Below are 12,396 nucleotides of genomic sequence, written 5' to 3' on the forward strand. Positions count from 1 at the left end.
GTGTGTGTGTGTGGCACGCGCGCTGAGTGTATACCTGTCCTTTTTTTCCCCCTGAGGTATGTCTTTCCGCTCCCGGGATTGGAATGACTCCTTACCCTCTCCCTTAAAACCCACATCCTTTCGTCTTTCCTTCCCTCTTTCCTGATGAAGCAACCTTGGGTTGAGAAAGCCTGAAATTTGTGCGTGTTTTTTACTGTGTCTATTTACCAGCACTTTCTTGTTTGGTAAGTCACAGCATCTTTGATTTTTTTTATATATATATATATATATATATATATATATATATATTTTATGCATTTAAGTGCAGAGTTACTTATTGTTTAACAGTGAATATGGAGTACATGAAATGATTACATTTACAAATCAATAGCACATGCGGTTCTGAGGTACCAGGTATCAAATCGACCCATGCTGAAACACCCATATCAGTACATGGTGTAGCCTTCATAGGCATCAATGCAGGAGTTGACTCTGACATCCAGTCGATCGTACACAAGGTAAGTACTGTCCTGGGATAGGTTATTCCACATCTGCTCGACCTGTTCACTTAGTTCTGCATGAGTTGTTGGTTGACCAGTCGTGCTTCTTGTCCCAACATATCCTGGACGTGCTCGATTGGAGACAAGGCTGAAGATCGTGCTGGCCGGGGAAGTTGATGCACGTTGAGTTTTACAGGTAGTGTGTGGGCAAGCATTATCCTGTTGGAACAACACAGCACCTTTGCAAGAATGCCAAAGATTGGGTTCAACAATATTCTAATATACCGAGTGCTGGTTAGTGGCCCCTCCAGGTGAATGAGAGCGGTAGCTTATTGCACCCAGACCATAAGGCCTCGGGTGGGGCCAGCAGTTCTGGGACAAATAAATATCAATATACAATGTGAACAACAAGGTCCCTGAGCCACTGACCCTTCATCTAAGGAAACTTGCTGTGTCCTTGCTACAAAGATAGCCTCAATCCAGTCACCACCATAATCTTATTGCTATTGATAAAAATTTGAACGTTCATGTGGCACTGAGTCAAGTGCTTTTTGGAAGTCACAAAGTACAGCATCCACCTGATTTCCTCAGTCCTTGGATTTCAGATCATCGTACGAGAAAACCACACGTCATATTTCCCGTGATCGATGTGTTGTTGAAGCCCTGCTCGGAAAGGAAGTGATATTCTGTTCAAGACACCTCATTATGTTTGAACTCATGATAAGTTCCTGAACTTTACAACAGGCACATGACAATGAGAGCGTTAAATCCAGTGCTGTTTTTCTGGGGGAACACTGGGGGATGCGTACCCCTAAAATTTTTCATCAACAAAGTAATTTTTTTACGATGTTGAGAATTTGGAAGAGTGCCAAAGATTTATTTCACGGACGTAAATTTTTTATTTCATTTTTTTGTGTTGGTAATTGCAATACGAATGATACCAGTGCAGTTTTTGGTGGGAAAATCGATGTCATTGACTGTTTCAAGTATTTTGAAGCTGCGGCAATTGTTCTCTACAACTGAATCGCTGGCAGCCAGTTCGACCAGCACGTAGTGCCTTCGCCCGCTAATAATGGGTGATGGTAGTACTAAACGGATATGCGAACGCTCAAATCGCATGCTTCATTTGAGGTGATGTAAACTGAAATGTTCGATACCACTTTCTCTTGTATGTGTGTTTCTCGGTATCGCTTGCTTCATTTGAGCTGTAAAGTCAACTGAAGAGTCCAAAATCTTTTTTTTTTTTTTTTTTTTTTTTAGTTCGACATGTTGATGACGCCATCGCAAAAAACAGACAGGTGGTGTCCCATGCTTCAGTTATAACTGAGTTTCGCTGCATTATATCCCATTTCAGAGTACCCTCAAACTTTTTTTTTAGAAAAAAAAGCACTGGTTAAATCTATATCTTTGTTAGTAAAAGAACATTTTTCTCATTACGTTTACAAGAAAGAGCACCATTCTACAGACGAAAATAGTGATAAAATCCTTTTTCTATATAATGAACATAAGCAAATTCAATGCCTACACTGCCGGTCAAAAGTTTTCAATCACCCGTGATAAAAATTATATACTCCATTTTAACGTATGAACACACTGAACAAACTAATAGACCAACAAAATAAATATTCTCTATCATGAAGTACAATACGATTAAGATTTTAGCCTCTTCAAAGTAAGCACCCTTTGCCCTCAGAACAGATGTACAAACTCTTGACATTTTGTAGATAAGATTTTGAAGTGCTTTTACAGATATTTCAGTCCAACACATCCGTAAATTACTCTACAGATCTGCAGCATTAGATGACCTCAGTTTCTGACCTCCCTGTCAAGTTCATACCATTAGAGTTCAACAAGATTTAAGTCAGATGGCTGACTTGACCAAATCATATTCTTCAGTTCGCCTTATTTCTCTTTTCTACTGACATATCCTCTGCACAATTTAGTAGCATGTTTGGGATCATTGTTGCTACAGAACGAACCCACGACCAGTAATCTCTTGACAGACTGAACTGCACTGTTGATCACTACTTGCGATATCCTTCCTTCTTTGCTGTTCCATTAACTGTCACTAGATCACTGACTGTATCGCCCAGAAAGCATCCCCACACCATGGCCGACCCTTCACTGTGCTTCAACGTTGGTGCGCCACAGACTTACTCTTCACACTTTGTCCACGAAGTCGATTAACAAACATTTGATGATGGTTTCCAAATACTTCTAACTTCAATTTGTCTGTGGATAACACCTTGGATCATTGCCACACACTCCAGCTTTTATGGTGCTGTGCTCATTTGCAGTTGTATCACCTATTACTGTCTGCTTAATAAAGGTTTTTTGGTCACTATGCAGCCCTTTAAACCTCATTCACAAAGACAGCACACTCTATTGAGACAGATTGGAGCTGCCCGGATACTATTTACTTCCTTGCAAATTTCAGGAGCAGTACGAGTCCTCCAACATTTACTTTGTACACACATTAACTGATTTTCCTGTATGATGATACTCAAGTCTTCCAGGTCGGGGAACACTTGCACTGGCTCCTATTTGCTTGAACTGCTGCAGTGTATGCACCACTGAAAATTGGGCTACACCATCTTTTGTTACTGTTGTCCAACTAGAATAGTCTTCATGATAAAGAGCTTCAGTTAAAGCATGTTTTTAAGTTACAATATTCTACTTCTGTCCCATTACCAGGTAATATGGTAATATGATCGTGTACACAAACACACTGCTAGATGCACACAATGTACTGTAAACTAATCTGAACTATTTGCCACACAGACAGCTGAAGGAATGAGAGCTATCCAGATGGAACTGACTCAGATAAAAGCGGATCAGTGCTGTTGTGGATACTCATCAGTTCCCCTCTATGCGAACAACCTGTCAAATAATTGTTTTATTATCAGAAAGGGGATACGATAGAATATTCAAAATGAAATCCTCGTTTTTTTCTGCATGCCGACTCAGCATGCTGTCCAGATAGGATATCGAATGTATACATGGAAGGGCAGTACGAACTGTCACAGGTTTGTTTAAAGTGTCACAGATGTACTGAAGGAACTAAACTGGCCGACTCTTCAAGACAGACGTAAACTATCCCGAGAAAGTCGGTTAACAGAGTTTCAAGAACCGGCCTTAAATGATTACTCTAGGGATATTCTATAAGCCCCTACATATCGCTCAAATAGGGATCGTGAAGATAAGATCAGAATAATTGCTGCACACACAGAGGCATTCAAACAATCATTCTTCCTGTACATACACGAACGGATCGGTAATAAAGACTAATAACTGGTGGAATTGCGACGTACCCTCTGCCGTGCACCTCACACTGATGTGGAAGTAGACATACTGTTTGTCCAAGATAAGTTGACGATTGGCGTGGTGGCTGTTGGGAATGGTAGAGCCCGCCACATTTTGGCTGCGGAGGGGAAAGAAGAGGTGAGGGGAAGGCAGCGTCAGCTGAAGGCAGCATCAGCTGCTTGCACCAGTGCTGCCACCACTACCCGCGTTTTGTGCTCAACTCAAAGTCGGGGGCGGCGACACTCACGGAAATATTGCCTGTTTAAGTGGTACTTCCATCAAATTGAAAATCACCTAATTTGTTGATAATTTCATGCACAAGAGGTTTACCTTCAACTTATGTATTATTTACTTATTGAAAATAATGAAAAATGAAAGTAGATGAATTACAACTTACGACACTATGAATAAAAAGCCAAAAACTAATTTTTGGAATCTGTTTGCACACTGCATTTATTAAACGCAGCACAGAAGTAATTTTTACAGAGTGTAATTAATTGTGCCTTAAAGAATTGTCAGAATAAGGGTCACTAAAGATCGCTGTTATTTTGCTTGATTCAAGATCATCATCATCACCATCATCTGAGGGTGTGGCACTGACAGTAACTTCAACGATGGCCATTTCCATTATTCCATCTCGTGTCCAATACTCTTGCCCAGTTATTGCACTTTCCTGCAAAAGCCTTACCAGTCCTGTGCAGTAATTAGAAGGAAAGTAGCATTAACAAGATTCTACAAATGTTCTTTCAACACATCACCAGTGACCTTTTTTTCCTCGAAATAGAGTTTTACTTTGGCTCGTGCCAATTCTATTGGATTTGGATCACAGTTGTAAATGGATACTTTGTGGCCTCAGCTATCAGTGTTTTCATCCACGACACGCACTTTCATGTACGGTTTGTTTTCCTTTATTTTAGATAACATTCCAGTCTTGGTCATTGAATCGTTGCAGCTTTTCACCTCACTCGCAACCACTCCAACACTGTAATCCTGAAATCATATTCATTACGCATTCTATCTACGTTCCTGCTGTGGCATGCTGCCATACCCATACAATCACAGAATTGTGTGGAATACTAGGAACCACCATATCTGCAACACCCCCCCCCCCCCCCCCCCCCCCTCCCTGACAACGTCCTCTAAGTTTTGTTGACTTCAAGAAGTTAGCAAAATAATGGAAACAGTTTCTTGAGCAAAACTTCCTGACAAATTAAAACTGTATGCCAGGCTGGGTGCATAGGTTTGAGTACTGATCCAGCATACAGTTTTAGTTTGTCGAGAAGTATCAAATCGGCACACACTCCACTGCAGGCTGAAAATTCATTCTAGTTTCTTGCATCTTGCTGTTAAGTACTTTCCAAATTTATCATTCCATGGAAGTTTTTCTCAGACTTACAGAAGTTTTGTGCATTCAGTACCGGTGCAAAAATGTCAGTGTTGAAAAGAAGAATGGCAAAAAGACAGATGGGCTGAAACACATGCACCGTTGGAACCCCTGAACACTATTGGCACCGCCAGTCAAGGAAGTACATAGTGAGTTTACCAACCAGTTTGTTTCACAAGAAGGGAAAGCAGAATGGCAGTACAAAGATCTTTAAATTTTAGCTGATTTTTTAATGTTACTGTATACATAAATGGGTTACATTTGTGATAAAATTTGTAAATACTGCTTGCAAAAATCGAAGAGTAATTAAAAGGCAGTGTTTTGGTTAGATACTGTGCCACATTTTTGTTTCCTGTTATCGAATATTTGATGAGACAAGAGACGTTCAAAATTTGCATATGATATCTTCAGTTTTTAATCTAACTGGAGTCCTCCGATTTTAGTTAATTGAATGGTGTGTTTCTAGGTAACATCAACATGTACTCATCTAACGTATTTTTCTGTTTCTTTTTGTGTTTTGTCACGATTTTTATTCATAATGCAACAGTGATGACTGCTCTGGTTTTTAAGAATTACTGAACCTTTGCAAGAAGAACTTGCAGCAAGTCCCTGAAATAAACTTGTCCCAATTACTTGAAGAACAAGAAGTAAGCTTCCGTAAATTTTTGTTCTAATGCACAGATCTCAGCAATTGGTTAGAAAAGTTACTTCCTAGTAGACAAACGCCTTTCGTAATATTTTGAGTCTAGAGGGAGCTTGACGTTGGCAGCGCTTGGAGATAAATGAATATCTTTCAAATAGTGCCAATTTTCTCCGCTTCTGGTAGCACTAGTGAAATCGTCCAGTTATCGTGGCCAAATGGTACATACAGGAGCCATCGGGTACACACACAGAGACTGCTGGTTAGCCTGCTAGCCAAGGTGTAGCAGTGTCATTGTCATGCACGCTCCGTTAACTCTGTAGTCTTTCTCACACGACTTTACAGAAACCACTCGTTAGAAACACTTTATTTTTATGTTGGGTATAGCTTTACATGCCAGCTTCACGGTGAATCGCCCAATGCCTCGCTAATGGTCATTCTCATTTAAGTAATACACTACGTGAAATTCGAAAAGTTTTGTGTTCCTGCAAATGAAATTTAACCAAGATATTAAATTTTCCTTTAGACTTAAGAGGAAGTCTCTGCCTGTTTCTAAAGTCGAGAAAATGAAATTTATCTAGCACGTACACTTCCGAACACACGCCCATGAGAATGAAATACTCATAACATACCTCGTGTCTCTAAAACCATTCCGAGATATGAAAATGAGGTTTTCTTAATGGTAGCACACAATGAGAGAGTATTTTGCCATACAGTTAACATATGGAACTTTCTAATATACGTCAATATAGCCGAAACTACAGATTTATTTAAATTTTTTCAACCCAGAATGCTAATTTTTAAAAAGTCACTTATAGCTATTGAAAAGACAATTTGCTAAAATGATAATAAATGTGAAATTTCTTATTTTGTGTTACAGTAAACTGACACAATGAGGTTTTCCGTGAGATATTGACTACTTTTGTCACCTATAAGATGCTGTGTTTCAAGGTACTGTCGCAATAGCTATAATAAGGGGAGTTTGTGCAAATTATACACGTTTTGCCAAGAAAGCAATATTAAACCTGTCAACAAGAGAAATGTAGCCGCTACTCATTAGTTTTTTGAAATGAAAAATCACTAACAATTAAGACAAAAATATATCGCCAATTCTGTTCCAGCTTTGGCAGAACCCTGTAATCCTCCATATTTTTAATAATGAATGGTTGGAATGGAAACTTATCAAAGGATGTTTATCCTCTTTAACATGTGAGAAGTAGGAGGAGGAGATTAGTGTTGAATGTCCTGTCAACAATTATGTCATTAGAGATGGAGTGCAAGCTCAGGTTAGAGAAGGACGGGGAAACAAATTGGCCGTGCCCTTTGAAAGTGAACATCCTGATATTTGCCTGCGGCAATTTAGGGAAATCACGGAATACCCAAATCTGGATGTCCGGAAGCGGGTTTGAATTGTCGTCCTCCCAAATAAGAGTCCAGTGTGCTAACCACTGCACCACCTTGCTTGGTCCATATGATAAATACGAAAATAGTTTGCAGCAAATAGGTACCATATTTCTGTTCCTATCCCCATTCATAGCAACGTGATGAACTTCTCCACCATACAAAGGGTACCACGACAGTTTTGCAATACAGCTTTATTTATTCACCTTTTTTGAAGTAATTTCTGCCACATTGAATACATCTCGCAGTCCTTTGAAACCAATCCCTAAACCAGTTCTCCCAAGTTTCTGTAGGGAGTAAGGAGCACACTCGCTGTTCCAAGCCTTCAGCAGGTCCTCATCACTTGAAAACTGCATCTTTTTAAGCGTCATTTTCACATGTGGGAACAGTGCAAAGTCACAAGAAGTGACGTCTGAAATGTAAGGAGGGTGCTCAAGAAGTTTCAGTCCTGTACCCCGTAAATATTTGGAGCATGCTTTGGTGCAGTGACTTGGAGCATTGTCCCGATGGAGGAACCAAGTGTCCATTCTTGATTTCGGTCGCGCGTTCTTTAAAGATTGGATGACATTGGGCAAGCACTAGTCAGGGGAACATTTAGCTGTGACTGTCTTCGGGTGTGTCATCATCTTCAAAGATCCAAATTTTGTTTTGAGTCTTAGTCTGCGTGTCACAATAGTACAGCCAAGTCTCGTCACCTGTCATGATGATGTCACACACTTGGGTTGTCCCTTAGAAAACTTCTTTAACAACTCCCAGCACCAAGTCACACATTGTGTCACCCACTCTTCCATCAGTCTATGAGGCACCCAGAGACAACAAAGTTTCTTTACTTGCAAATGATCGACCAGAATCTAACAAATTGCTGGTGCATTAGCCCTAAGGTATCCTCTATCTGCTTATATGTCACTCACCTGTCTTCGTCTAGCGTTTTCCTCATAGCATCAATGTTTTCCTCCGTAACTGATGATCGTGGCCTTCCAGTCCTCTCAGTGTCCTCCAGAGTGAAATTCCCTCTTTGGAATTCTCTGCACCACCTGAATATAGTTGTACGATGTGGACACAAATCACTGAGTGCAAGTGTCATTTCTTCAAAACACTGGTCAACATGTTGCATAGCGAAACTGCTCTAATTTCACTTCATGATGATGATGCCATCCACAGCAAGCACTTCAAACTAACCCTGCTAGCGAAGGACTGTGCACAAAAACTTGGCACAGCAGCTACACATTCTCAAAACATAGCAACAATAAGCCTCCTGTGACATATTGTTGGATTGTATTGCAAAACTTTCCTGATACCCTTTGTAATTGTTTTTTATTGTGCTAAAGATGGATTATATATATTTATAATCTATTTTAACCTCAATGAGTAGTCTGAAATGGTTTATGAAGTAACGAGACAATTTAATTTGTAAGGGCCACTGAAATGAGGTTTGCTGTGAGTATTTACAGCATCAACGTCATAAATGTTGAAATAACATGTTTATTTCTATATCCAGGACGTACTTCTTGATAAGTGATTGTCCTGATTTTTTTCTCAGTTCCTCATTTAGTACATGACAGTTTCAGGAGGTTTAAGATGCAGAAAGAAAACCGTATGCCAAGTTTCAGTATCACTCACATGTTCCTTATTAAAATGAAACAAGGTTACAAGATTGCTCTGAAACAGCAACAAAAGGAATGATTTCTTTTGGCCTGACCTGTTAACCTTCTCTCTTTCTGAAAAGCGTCATCAGCAGCGACTTTCGGGGAAAAAAAGGTAAGTTTAACTCAGCTGAAAATAAATCACCAATTATGCTGCAATTTTAGGGGAATCTTGTTATGCAGTGTCTCTTTAATAATGAACAACTGGGAGTGAAACTTACCAAAGGATTTTCTTTCTACTCCTCAGTTATATTTGACATGAAAAAGTAAAGCAAATACCATACGATCTATGCCTTCCTATCCCTGTGTAGAGTGAGGGAGTGATTCTTCTTACTGCAAATTTTTTTTAAATTCATCAGTGACATTGACTTTGACTTGTAGTTTGCATGGTTTTGCAGGTTGCTAGTGTGTTCACAGCTTCAGACATACGAAAGAGGTTTATTAGGTCAGTTCTAGTCCGCAGCAAAAATACAGCATTGCTGTATTTGAAATAACAAATTTGGTGCCTGTGTATCTTTAGACAACAATTTTACAAAAACATGACAGTCATTACTTTATAAACGATTTGAGAATACTCATTAAGGTTGAACTATATTATAAATATGTATAATCTATCTTTAACACATTAAAAGAAGTTCACCACACCATTCTGAATGGTGATAAGAACAGAAATATGCTACACTATTTGTCACAATTTATTTTTATATTTCACACATGAAAAAGAGGGATAAAATCCTTTGCTTAAGTTTCCAATCCAGTCATTCACTATTCAAAATACGGCGGGTTACAGGATTCAGGCAAATTTTCAATAGAACTGGCGATTGATTTATTTTTGTCTGGTTTCTTAACCATTTTCTATTTGAAGAAGCTTCGTTAATAATGAGTAATGAATACGTTTCTCTTGTTGACAGGTCTAATTTTGCCTTTTTTTTTTTTTTTTGCGAAGAACAGTAAAAATTGCACAAACTTACCTCGCAATAGGTATTGCGACAGAATCTTGAAACAGATTGTCTCATTATGCAAGCAACAGGTGACCAGGTTTGTCAACATCTTATGGAAAGCCTCATTGTGTCAGTTTGCTATAATATGAGAAATTTCATGTTTGTTATAGTACTAGCAAATTCTTTTTTCCAATAACGAAAATCTTTAAAAATTAAGCAAAGATTCTTAAAAATTGCACTACTGGATTGAAAAAATAAAATAAAACTTTATCTTCCACTATATCAGCGAAGATAATAAAGTCCTGTATGTTAACCATGTAGCAAAATACTGTTCTCTTTATGTGCTATCACTTGCCAAAATCTCAAACCGATATCTCAAAAGGTTTATGAGATACGAGGTATGTTATGAATATTTCATTCTCTCACGCAAGCACTCAGAAGTATACAGGTTACACACATTCCATTTTCTCAAGGTTGGAGAGGTAAGATACTTCCTTCCAAGTCTAAATAAAAATTCAATATCTTATCAAATTTTCATTTATAGGAACGTGTGGCATAATATGCACCAAACACAAAACCAAAGAGACTCATTTTTTTGTCTTTCGTGCAATGTCTTACTTAAATTAAAATATCACAATAAGTATGTCCATTATGGAAATTTGGGCACTTCATCATGAAGCTGACACATAAAGCTACATGTAATGTGGAAATCTAATCGTTTTACTATTTATTTTCTGTAAAATCATTTGAAGAAGAATGCAGGGTGTGCACCTCAATTCCATCAGCACTGAGCATCACTAACCGATGCGCCAAGAGCAGGCAAAGAGTGTCTCGTTTATCTGGGCACGTCGGCAGGAGCAGAGCTGCACCGGCTGGCACCACCACCTGGCTGCCACTGTGTGATGCCTCATTAGACAACAAGGGCATATTTTTCAAGCTGTGCCCCCCTGCACAGGTAGCCTGCTTTCTTTCTGTGCACAGATTAAATCAACCTATGACGAAATGTGCTGCTGTTTTAATCTTCCCTATTTCGTCAATCAATCCTACCTGGCCTGCATCACAGACTGCCAGGCAACATTCAAGTATTGGTCAAATGAGGGCTTCGTCCTTCATAGGTGGACTGTACTTCCAAAGGATTCTTCCAAATTATCTCAGTCTAGCATCTGCCTTACCTGAGATTAGTTTTATGTGATATTTCCACTTTAAATGATTCCATATGTGCAATACCAAATACTTAATAGATGTGACTACTTTCAGTGACTGTTTTGTAATTGTGTAATCACAAAATAGTGGATTTTTCTACACATTTATGCGCAATATGTTATTCTTATAATGATGTGGGCAACTGTCAATCCCTGTACCAAGTGCCGATTCTCTGAGGATATAAGCTAAAATTTCCTATCTTTTTCAACATGCACAAACAGGTTCATGGAACTTCCAACACTATCTGCCAGGTAATTTAGATTCAGGGTGTTTCAGATAACCTGTTTCTCCCTATAACAACAAAGTAATGAGTGAAAGGAACATTTATTTTGATACATAGACTTAACAAAGGTTACTATGAAGTGGACTTGCAAACACAGTTTATTTAGTTATTTACCAGAGAGTTACAGCAGCAAGTTACAATTTTGTGAACAAAATACTGGTTTTCTGTTCTACAACTGAGTGCAAGTCAATTTAAACAAGATTTCTATCAATTTTTGTTAGGGATCTAGAAATGTTCAAAGCTTTATAGGAAGATTCACCATGCTGTATGTAGCTAGCTGCATTCAGATAGATGTTTCGGTGGGAGACTGTTCATTTAAGTGAAGTGTTCAAACTACACTCATGCTCATAATTTAAGGATAATGCTGATACATGGTGAAACAACGCTCTGGTGTGCGGTTTGCGGGTTTAAATCACCTCGGGGTATGACCATGCGGTGCATTTGACCCGCGGTCGTCGCACGGTGGTGCTGGCAGCAGTCCACATACGCAGAGGTGTGTTGGTGCATATCAGAGTATGGTGCAGTGAGTAAGTGAGCAGACGTTTTCAGACTCTTTATTGAAAATGGCTCAAAGAACAGATATTGATGACATTTTGCGGGTAGAATACTAGGACGACTGGAGGCTGGTCAAACACAGCAGGTCGTAGCACAGGCCCTCCGTGTACCACAAAGTGTGATCTCAAGATTATTGCAACGATTCCAGCAGACAGGAAACGTGTCCAGGCGCTACAGTATGGGATGTCCACAGTGTACAACACCACAAGAAGACCGATATCTCACCATCAGCGCCCGCAGACGGCCACGGAGTACTGCAGGTAACCTTGCTCAGGACCTCACCGCACCGCAGCCACTGGAACAGTTGTCTCCAGACACACAGTCTACAGGCGACTGAACAGACATGGTTTATTCGTACGGAGAGCAGCAATATGCATTCCACTGACCCCAGGTCACAGGAGACCCCGTTAAGCCTGGTGTCAAGAACACAGTACATGGTCATTGGAACAGTGGTCCCAGGTTATGTTCACGGACGAGTCCAGGTATAGTCTGAACAGTGATTCTCGCCGGGTTTTCATCTGGCGTGAACCAGGAACCACATACCAACCCCTTAATGTCCTTGAA

General features: G+C 39.6%; 1 protein-coding gene across 8 annotated transcripts in view; it reads right to left on the reverse strand.

Moving 5' to 3' along the window:
* The window catches only part of LOC124717296 (longitudinals lacking protein, isoforms N/O/W/X/Y-like), a 269,156-nt gene that overhangs the window by 131,871 nt on the left and 124,889 nt on the right, over nt 1–12,396 (reverse strand). Inside the window, exon 3 of one of the 8 annotated variants that reach the window (XM_047244113.1) lies at nt 9,822–9,929. The exons of the other annotated variants lie outside the window; for them this stretch is intronic. The gene's annotated coding sequence lies outside the window, so the exon portion shown is untranslated. The remainder of the gene's footprint in view (nt 1–9,821; nt 9,930–12,396) is intronic. 8 annotated transcript variants of the gene reach the window in all.

This window comes from Schistocerca piceifrons, chromosome 9 (assembly GCF_021461385.2).
Source record: "Schistocerca piceifrons isolate TAMUIC-IGC-003096 chromosome 9, iqSchPice1.1, whole genome shotgun sequence".
Lineage (NCBI taxonomy): Eukaryota > Metazoa > Arthropoda > Insecta > Orthoptera > Acrididae > Schistocerca > Schistocerca piceifrons.